This window comes from Salmo salar, chromosome ssa12 (genome assembly GCF_905237065.1).
Source record: "Salmo salar chromosome ssa12, Ssal_v3.1, whole genome shotgun sequence".
Lineage (NCBI taxonomy): Eukaryota > Metazoa > Chordata > Actinopteri > Salmoniformes > Salmonidae > Salmo > Salmo salar.
In genome coordinates, this window is record NC_059453.1 from 28,065,591 (window position 1) to 28,077,273 (window position 11,683).

Here is an 11,683-nt window from a genome sequence, read left to right on the forward strand (position 1 = left end):
GTCATCTGATGAAGATCATCAAAGGTTAGTGCTTCATTTAGCTGTGTTTTGGGTTTATGTGACATATATGCTTGCTTGGAAAATGGCTGTGTGATTATTTGTGGCTATGTACTCTCCTAACATAATCTAATGTTTTGCTTTCGCTGTAAAGCCTTTTTGAAATCGGACAATGTGGTTAGATTAACGAGAGTCTTGTCTTTAAAATGGTGTAAAATAGTCGTATGTTTGAAAAATTGAAATTATTGCATTTTTGAGGTTATGTATTTCGCGCCACGCTCTTCCACTGGCTGCTGAATAGAGTGGGACGGTGACGTGCCACCTAGCCCATAGAGGTTAAAATAATGTCTGAGTATAACAGAACTGATATGGCAGGCGAAAACCTGAGGAAAATCCATCCAGGAAGTACTATTATATTGGAAGTCTTCCGAGATTGGATAGTGTATTCAAGTCTTCTGGAAGTCTTCCGACTAGCTTGGAAAGACAGTACCGTGCAGTATCGAAGAGCCCTCACTGCTGCTCGATCATCCTATTTTTCCAACTTAATTGAGGAAAATAAGAACAATCCTAAATTTCTTTTTGATACTGTCGCAAAGCTAACTAAAAAGCAGCCTTCGCAAATGGAGGATGGCTTTCACTTCAGCAGTAATACATTTATGAACTTCTTTGAGGAAAAGATCATGATCATTAGAAAGCAAATTATGGACTCCTCTTTAAATCTGGGTATTCCTCCAAAGCTCCATTGTCCTGAGTCTACACAACTCTGCCAGGACCTAGGATCAAGGGAGATACTAAAGTGTTTTAGTACTATATCTCTTGACACAATGATGAAAATAATCATGGCCTCCAAACCCTCAAGCTGCATACTGGACCCTATTCCAACTAAACTACTGAAAGAGCTGCTTCCTGTGCTTGGCCCTCCTATGTTGAACATAATAAACGGCTCTCTATCCACCGGATGTGTACCAAGCTCACTAAAAGTGGCAGTAATAAAGCCTCTCTTGAAAAAGCAGAATCTTGACCCAGAAATTATAAAAAACTATCGGCCTATATCGAATCTTCCATTCCTCTCAAATTTTTTTGAAAAAGCTGTTGCACAGCAACTCACTGCCTTCCTGAAGACAAACAATGTATACGAAACGCTTCAGTCTGGTTTTAGACCCCATCACAGCACTGAGACTGCACTTGTGAAGGTGGTAAATGACCTTTTAATGACGTCAGACCGAGGCTCTGCATCTGTCCTCGTGCTCCTAGATCTTAGTGCCGCTTTTGATACCATCGATCACCACATTCTTTTGGAGAGATTGGAAACCCAAATTGGTCTACATGGACAAGTTCTGGCCTGGTTTAGATCTTATCTGTCGGAAAGATATCAGTTTGTCTCTGTGAATGGTTTGTCCTCTGACAAATCAATTGTAAATTTCGGTGTTCCTCAAGGTTCCGTTTTAGGACCACTATTGTTTTCACTATATATTTTACCTCTTGGGGATGTCATTCGAAAACATAATGTTAAATTTCACTGCTATGCGGACGACACACAGCTGTACATTTCAATGAAACATGGTGAAGACCCAAAATTGCCCTCGCTAGAAGCCTGTGTTTCAGACATAAAGAAGTGGATGGCTGCAAACTTTCTACTTTTAAACTCGGACAAAACAGAGATGCTTGTTCTAGGTCCCAAGAAACAAAGAGATCTTCTGTTGAATCTGACAATTAATCTGGATGGTTGTACAGTCGTCTCAAATAAAACTGTGAAGGACCTCGGCGTTACTCTGGACCCTGATCTCTCTTTTGAAGAACATATCAAGACTGTTTCAAGGACAGATTTTTTCCATCTACGTAACATTGCAAAAATCAGAAACTTTCTGTCCAAAAATGACGCAGAAAAATTAATCCATGCTTTTGTTACTTCTAGGCTGGACTACTGCAATGCTCTACTTTCCGGCTACCCGGATAAAGCACTAAACAAACTTCAGTTAGTGCTAAATACGGCTGCTAGAATCCTGACTAGAACCAAAAATTTGATCATATTACTCCAGTGCTTGCCTCCCTACACTGGCTTCCTGTTAAGGCAAGGGCTGATTTCAAGGTTTTACTGCTAACCTACAAAGCATTACATGGGCTTGCTCCTACCTATCTTTCCGATTTGGTCCTGCCGTACATACCTACACGTACGCTACGGTCACAAGACGCAGGCCTCCTAATTGTCCCTAGAATTTCTAAGCAAACGGCTGGAGGCAGGGCTTTCTCCTATAGAGCTCCATTTTTCTGGAATGGTCTGCCTACCAATGTGAGAGACGCAGACTCAGTCTCAACCTTTAAGTCTTTACTGAAGACTTATCTCTTCAGTAGGTCCTATGATTAAGTATAGTCTGGCCCAGGAGTGTGAAGGTGAACGGAAAGGCTGGAGCAACGAACCGCCCTTGCTGTCTCTGCCTTGCCGGTTCCCCTCTTTCCACTGGGATTCTCTGCCTCTAACCCTTTTACAGGGGCTGAGTCACTGGCTTACTGGTGTTCTTCCATGCCGTCCATGGGAGGGGTGCGTCACTTGAGTGGGTTGAGTCACTGACGTGGTCTTCCTGTCTGGGTTGGCGCCCCCCCCTTGGGTTGTGCCATGGCGGAGATCGTTGTGGGCTATACTCGGCCTTGTCTTAGGACGGTAAGTTGGTGGTTGGAGACATCCCTCTAGTGGTGTGGGGGCTGTGCTTTGGCAAAGTGGGTGGGGTTATATCCTGCCTGTTTGGCCCTGTCCGGGGTATCATCGGATGGGGCCACAGTGTCTTCTGATCCCTCCTGTCTCAGCCTCCAGTATTTATGCTGCAGTAGTTTATGTGTCGGGGGCTAGGGTCAGTCTGTTACATCTGGAGTATTTCTCTTGTCTTATCCGGTTTCCTGTGTGAATTTAAATATGCTCTCTCTAATTCTCTCTTTCTGTCTTTCTCTCGGAGGACCTGAGCCCTAGGACCATGCCTCAGGACTACCTGGTATGATGACTCCTTGCTGTCCCCAGTCCACCTGGCCGTGCTGCTCCAGTTTCAACTGTTCTGCCTGCGGCTATGGAACCCTGACCTGTTCACCGGACGTGCTTGTTGCACCCTCGACAACTACTATGATTATTATTATTTGACCATGCTGGTCATTTATGAACATTTTAACATCTTGACCATGTTCTGTTATAATATCCACCCTGCACAGCCAGAAGAGGACTGGCCACCCCTCATAGCCTGGTTCCTCTCTAGGTTTCTTCCTAGGTTTTTGGCCTTTCTAGGGAGTTTTTCCTAGGGAGTTTTTCCTAGCCACCGTGCTTCTTTCACATGCATTGCTTGCTGTTTGGGGTTTTAGGCTGGGTTTCTGTACAGCACTTTGAGATATCAGCTGATGTACGAAGGGCTATATAAATAAATTTGATTTGATTTATTTTGAAAGGCTGTTTTTCCATTGACAGCCTATCCACCATACGAAGACTTAGGACCCAGTTCACAATCTCTTTGGCTTCTTCTACATGTGGCCAGACTTTAGGCATTGTTTCAGGCTTTTACTCTGAAAAACGCGGGAGATAGAGCACTTTCAATGAGTGGACAGTGGAAATTTCCAGACATGAGTCCAGCGCGTGATCGGGAGCGTGCCTTTCTTGTTTCTCCTTTTCTATTGACGAAGCTTTTGTCCGGTTGAAATATTATTGATTATTTATGACAAAAACAACCTGAGGATTGATTTTAAATATCGTTTGATATGTTTCTACGAACTTTTATTGTACTTTTTTGACTTTTCGTCTGGATGTTGAGAGCGCGCTTTGTGCCTTTGGATTACTGAACTAAACGTACCAACAAAACTGAGGTTTTTGGACATAAAGAGGGACATTATCGAACAAAACAAACATTTATTGTGTAACATGGAGTCCTGGGAGTGCCACCAGATGAAGATCATCAAAGGTAAGTGATTAGTTTAATCGCTATTTCTGACTTTTGTGAGTCCTCTCCTTGGCTGGAAAATGTCTGTATGGTTTCTTGTGGCTAGGCGCTGTCCTAACATACTCGCATGGTGTGGTTTCGCCGTAAAGCCTTTTTGAAATCTGACACAGCGGCTGGATTAACAAGACGTGTATCTTTAATCCTATGTATAACACTTGTATCTTTCATCAATGGTTATGATGAGTATTTCTGTAATTTGATTTGGCTCTCTGCAATTACTGAACATAACGCGTCAATTTAAACTGAGGTTTTTGGACATAAAGAGGGACTTTATTGAACAAAACAACCTGCCCGCTTGACTCTATCCCCTCAACTCTTCTCCAGACCATTTCCGGAGACCTTCTCCCTTACCTCACCTCACTCATCAACTCATCCTTGACCGCTGGCTACGTTCCTTCCGTCTTCAAGAGAGCGAGAGTTGCACCCCTTCTCAAAAAACCTACACTCGATCCCTCCGATGTCAACAACTACAGACCAGTATCCCTTCTTTCTTTCCTCTCCAAAACTCTTGAGCTTGCCGTCCTTGGCCAGCTCTCTTGCTATCTCTCTCAGAATTACCTTTTTGATCCAAATCAGTCAGTTTTCAAGACTGCTCTTCTCTGTGTCACGGAGGCTCTCCGCACTGCTAAAGCTAACTCTCTCTCCTCTGCTCTCATCCTTCTAGACCTATCTGCTGCCTTTGATACTGTGAACCATCAGATCCTCCTCTCCACCCTCTCCGAGTTGGGCATCTCCGGCGTGGCTCACTCTTGAATTGCGTCCTACCCAGGGGCGAAAATCTGATATTAACTTTGGAGGGGACAATTACATGAAATTTTCTCAAGAGCAATTCCTGAGGGGGACACCGAAAGTAGTGCTGTAACACATAGCCTACATTGTAATATGGTAAATGTATATTGAGGAACCAAAGAAATAAGGTGTTTGCCGTACTCCTAACTACCGGTACCCAAAACTACACAACTAATCACAACAGCAATACCATTGCCTTTAACAAATCTTAGTTCAGTCACCAGTTTAAGTTGAGAGTGGGGGTATCCATGGCATTTTCCAATTATGTTCCTATTTTACAAGTCAAAAAAATGGAGAACCTTTCATAATGTTGCCAAACAAAGACTCAACAAACTTACCTGAGACTCCCTGTCTCTGCCAGTCTGTCCCTGCATATCTGTCCCCAACTCTGCTGTCTGTGTGCCATATGTTGCCTGCTCTGCCTAATGACATCATTGTGAAACATTTCCATTAGAATTTCATTTCTTTCTTATGAACATTTTATCAACTAGTCTTTGAGATATTAGGCTACTAGGGTTCTTACTATGCATTTTGGTGTATTGAAAAATACTCTGATGTCCGTCTTTTATTTTTCTGCCATTTTTCTACCTGGCTGGCTGGCTGGCTACACACACACAGTGTGTAGGTTATTTACAGTAGGAGATGGGCTTCTATCATCTTCTATCATTCTATTTGGGCTTCGATCTAAAAGGTAGCTAGCAAATGTGAAACGGATTAAAATGACAAGAGTTGACAGCTGTATGAGTTCACCATTTACACAACATATGCTGCAACCTTTTGTAATTTTAATAGTTTGTTTCATATTGGCTGGCTTCCAACAATAGCTGAATTTGCAAAGCTAGCGAGCACCAATTCAGTTTCAGTGGTGTTTGCTATAATCTTTGCTACCCGGGTTAAATAAAGGTGAAATAAAATAAATAAATAAAAGTTCCCTTGCGACAATTTAGCTTTTGCAACGAGACCATTAAATATATTTAAGACAATGGTAGAAGAGAGTGTAGTTCTGTTCAGTTTGGACTTCAGTGTATCGCTAACCTTATCACAGGGACTCTGCATGCTGATCTTGGAATAAATTGACGATAGCAAAGATTCCATCTTTGACGACGCCACATAAATGGAATAGGTACTAGCTAGCTTAATAGTTAATATTTGCGCGCTAGCTCTGCATATTTAGCTATTGTGTGTGCGCGATTGACTGGATTAACCTTATGTCAGTTACGTTCATTGAGTGCCTTTCAGACAATGGACACGACCCCTCTGTTACCTTGCCAACTAAGGATCTGGCAGTGGATCAAACCATTGTGAGGCAAAGGGTGGGGGGGTCGCAATGTTTTGAAACTTAAAAATGCACTATTAAGTGTCTATAATCAGCACAATTGCTTTCATTGCGTATTATTAATATTATTTAAATTACATAGTTATGTTTCAGTGATATATTGGGGGGGGACAAATCATATTTTTCCCAGGATGGGGGGGTCGTGTCCCCCCCGTCCCCCCCGGGATTTCCGCCCCTGGTCCTACCTGACAGGTCACTCCTACCAGGTGGCATGGCGAGAATCCGTCTCCGCACCACGTGCTCTCACCACTGGTGTCCCCCAGGGCTCAGGTCTAGGCTCTCTCCTATTCTCGCTATACACCAAGTCACTTGGCTCTGTCATATCCTCACATGGTCTCTCCTATCATTGCTACGCAGACGACACACAATTAATCTTCTCCTTTCCCCCTTCTGATAACCAGGTGGCGAATCGCATCTCTGCATGTCTGGCAGACATATCAGTGTGGATGACGGATCACCACCTCAAGCTGAACCTCGGCAAGACGGAGCTGCTCTTCCTCCCGGGCAAGGACTGCCTGTTCCATGATCTCGCCATCACGGTTGACAACTCCATTGTGTCCTCCTCCCAGAGTGCTAAGAGCCTTGGCGTGACCCTGGACAACACCCTGTTGTTCTCTGCTAACATCAAGGCGGTGATCCGATCCTGTAGGTTCATGCTCTACAACATTCGCCGAGTACAACGCTGCCTCACACAGGAAGCGGTGCAGGTCCTAATCCAGGCACTTGTCATCTCCCGTCTGGATTACTGCAACTCGCTGTTGGCGGGGCTCCCTGCCTGTGCCATCAAACCCCTACAACTCACCCAGAACGCCGCAGCCCGTCTGGTGTTCAACCTTCCCAAGTTCTCTCACGTCACCCCGCTCCTCCGCACACTCCACTGGCTTCCAGTTGAAGCTCGCATCTGTTACAAGACCATGGTGCTTGCCTACGGAACTGTGAGGGGAACGGCACCTCCGTACCTTCAGGCTCTGATCAGTCCCTACACCCAAAGAAGGGCACTGCGTTCATCCACCTCTGGCCTGCTCGCCTCCCTACCTCTGCAGAAGCACAGTTCCCGCTCAGCCCAGTCAAAACTGTTCGCTGCTCTGGCACCCCAATGGTGGAACAAGCTCCCTCACGACGCCAGGACAGCGGAGTCAATCACCACCTTCCGGAGACACCTGAAACCCCACCTCTTTAAGGAATACCTGGGATAGGATTAAGTAATCCTTCTACCCCCCCCCAAAAAAAAAAGATATAGATGTACTATTGTAAAGTGGTTGTTCCACTGGATATCATAAGGTGAATGCACCAATTTGTAAGTCGCTAAATGACGTAAATGTAAATGTAAAACGAACATTTATTGTGTAACATGGAGTCCTGGGAGTGCCAGCAGATGAAGATCATCAAAGGTTAGTGATTAATTTAATCGCTATTTCTGACTTTTGTGAGTCCTCTCCTTGGCTGGAAAATGTCTGTATGGACGGCTAGGCGCTGTCCTAACATAATCGCATGGTGTGCATTCGCCGTGAAGCCTTTTTGAAATCGGACACTGTGGTTGGATTAACAAGAAGTTTATCTTTAAAATGGTGTATAATACTTGTATGTTTGAGGAATTTTAATTATGGGATTTCTGTTGTTTGAATTTGGCGCCCTGCAATTTCACTGGCTGTTGTCGATGTGAGACGCTAGCGTCCCAATGATACCAGAGAGGTTAACAGTATGTTCCTAAATAAGGCCTATTAGCCAGGACACCTGTTTATTGTCTGTGCGTAGTCACTTTATCCCTACCTACATGTACAGATTACCTCGACTAACCTGTAATCCCGCACATTGACTCGGTACCGGTAGTCCCTGAATATAGCCTCATTTTATTGTGTTATTTTGTACTTTAGTTTATTTAGTAAATATTTTCTTAACTCTATTTTTTGAACTGCATTGTTGGTAAAGGGATTGTAAGTAAGCATTTCATGGTAAGGTCTAAACCTGTTGTATTCGGCGCATGTGACAAATACAATTTGATTTGTTTTGAACAGATTAATGATGGTCTGACTAGGAAATATTTTTTATAGCTAATTGAGAGGCTGAGCTTTAGAGTCGCCATCATCCGTCATTTTTGTGAGTTTCTTGTATCCTAAAAGTTGCTATGGACAACTGTTTTTCAAGCCAAGCCATGCTTCCTGAAAATCCCAAATGTGCAATATATCGTATACAATTTTTTTCTGCAACCACAGGTCCTCCTCATTCCCACCTATCACCTCCATTGGCTACTCTGGGTCCGCTATTCTACACACTGTGACAGTGTTTCAGTCCCCTGTTAAAGCTGAAAGAGTGACGTCTTATTTTTCACGACCACTGGCTGTTCTTAAACCAGCAGATCAATGGATCACGATCCAAGAGCTTCAACCTGCATATGAATGGAGTCAGGATATCCAACGCTAAGGGCATAGGTAGTCTGATAGGAAGACCCTGCACGCAACCGATCCTTGAAATGCCTGGGCCTTGAAGTTTATTTACAGCAAGTGACGATTGTGCAGGGGTCCATTTTTACAGTTAGGCGATCGAAAACTCGTTTTTAAAAAGCCTTTAAACAAAATTGTTAAATGTATTGACTAAAAACAAAACTGAGCTAATATGCCAAGTTGGTCCATACACACACCACCTCCTATTACCATGTACCAAACGTGTTCAGTGGAGGAATTTATGCAGCAGGGTAGCAATGTCGTCATTCCTCAGGTTGAATATGCATCTACTGCATGCACCTCTATGCAGTATATTTGTAATTGACCTCACATCTGAACAGAGTCACCAGCCTGAGAGAATAATTATTAGTGGAACCGAGATAATGATGTCTTTAAGTTTCTACCCCCCTCGCCACCCTGACAACTTTGACCCAGGGAAGAGTTTGCAAATGATATAATTGTGAAAAGTTTAATTAAGCACTAATATGAGGCATGGGCCAGAATTTAATTGCAACACGGTCAGTGTTCTTGTTGTGCCAGTCTGAGAAAACCGTTTAATAAGAGATGTGTCTTGCTTCTCACGAACTGTTAGCAGTGATGCCCTGTTGTGATGCGTTGGTGAATAATTGCACAGAGAAGCTAGTCGAATATTATTGTTGCCATCACTGCATTCTCACCTTTAGTCCCTCTTTGACCACCAATGTGAGAAACGATCACAAAATTATCCCTCAATGTTTTGACTGTGTAATTTCACATTAACTCAATTAATAGAACAAGTGGATGTATCAATATTAATGTCTAAGGGAGGAATTTTCAAAGTGTTAATGATGCTGACTATCCCACCTGTTTACTATGCAGATTGTCAACATGTAACATTCAGGTTTAATGCATCATGTCTTGTAATTAAGAGGTGAAAAATGCTCGTAGCCTGTAGAGAGATCTCATGGTTTGGTTTGCATCGCAGCACCCGGCTCCACAGCTCTGTGACCGTAAACTATCTAGCTCAGACCCAGAGTCAAGCTGTTACCAATACACATAGATCCACTCACTTGGGGTTTCCTTTGGTTTCATCAAGGGGCACTAGTACTGGGTCTCCTGGGGCTCTTCATGGCCATGCTCCTCCTAATGTATTCACTCAGAGAGTTTGTGGTTCGGAATTTTCAATGTGTTGATAATGTGTTTATTCCCTAAAGCAGACGGAGCTCTGTACATATTAAATGCATTTTGGTTTTAGTTTACTACCAAATCGTCTGAAAACCCAACACGCTAGATACACATACTGCAGTGTGTACATGATGGAAGAAACCGTGTTCCTTAAAGGAAAACAACTAAGTGTTCTATTTCCAGTAGGGCTATAACTAGAACATTTTCAATCATGGAAATAGCTCGTACACACTTGCCATATTAACATGGCCCAAACCACACACAGTAGAAAAACAAATCACCTGAAAACAGCTGACCCTCACATTTCACACCGCAAACGTCTTCACACCCACACATGAACCTAAATAAATAACACATTTGTTTACGCAGAGGCTTAGATTGTTGGCTAGGACCGTTGTGTATATATGACATGTTGAGTGATTGAGTTCACTATGCATATTTATGACTAAATAGTCGCCCTATCGGTCGGCATGGACGATTTATCGGCGGGGATCGTTGTTTTGGGTAAGGCTGCTAAAACGGCGGCTTGGCAATCTATGGCTTTATAAAAGGGCATTGGTGAGCAAAACAGTTAATCAATCATTCTGTTTGGCTGATATATCATCAGATTGGATGCATTTTCAAGAGATCATGTTCCTCTAGCCGGCTGTAGTGTTTATTGGACAAAGGTGACTCATTCATTAGCCCGGCCTGGACAATGAGATTATATTTAATCAAATTGGTTGGAAGGGCAAGGTGCCAAATCTGTGTCAGTGCGTATTTCACTGTGGCAGCCTAAATAGGGTTGTGTCGGATCGAGGTTGTTGTTTTGCTTTGTAACGTGTGGGTTGAGAAGGAGCTAAGGGAGCAAAGGATGATGGGTAATGAGGAGGTAGAAATTGCAGCGTTCTGTGTGTTTGACACCTTGACTAAACACAGGTGTCGACAGACTTGAATTTGAGAGAACTTGGAATGGAGCAAAAGCTCTATTCCGTTATTTTAGTATTCTTAGAATCTGCAGTGTGCTACATGGTGCTGCAGCCAACATGTTGCAACAACTAGTAGAGGTTTGAGTTGATCAACTGTTTAAGACCTGAAGGATCTGCATCACAGAAAAGTTATACTTATTATCAGTTATACTTTATTACAAGTTATGACTTAATAGTGTTTCCAAGTCATTCACTATATGCCACTGAGTAACTAAAACGTCCTACTTTTAGACATAAAATTCAATTGTGTAATTTTTATTGAATTTTTTGTATTTTACTCCCTTTTTTTATATCCCCAATTTCGTTCTTGTTTCATCGCTGCAACTCCCTAACAGCCTAGGTCGAGTCATGCGTCCTCCGAAACATGACCCACCAAACCACTCACTTCAACCCGGATGCCAGCTGCACCAATTTGTTGGAGGAAACACCGTTCAACTGAAGACGACATCAGCCTGCAGGCGCCCGGCCCGCCACAAGGAGTCGCTAGAGCGTGATGAGCCAAGTAAAGCTCCCCCGACCAAACCCTCCCCTAACACAGACGACACTGGGCCAATTGTGCGCCGCCCTATGGGACTCCCGATCACGGCCGGTTGTGACACAGCCCGGGATCGAACCCGGGTCTGTAGTGATGCCTCTAGGCACTACGATGCAGTGCCTTAGACCGCTGCTCCACTCGGGAGGCACGACCTACATTTAAAAGGCAAATGGGGAAACGAAAGATTTGTTTTGAACAATCATCATTCTGCAAAACTTAACCGTCATGTAGTAGCCAAAATTAAACTTTAGGGAAAACAATGCAAAACAGGCATTCCAGTAGGCCTGTCACAGAAACTACTAAGAAATATGATTGCTTGCTTGTTGATTCCACTATTGATGTGCACGGCATAGCAACACCTCGGTATATAGCCATTAATATTTTGCAGGGTTGCCATGAAATATGAGCCATTATGCACAATTTATACCTCTTATTCATCCATTGCAGTATTAAAATATATTTGAGAATACAGCTGGGTAACT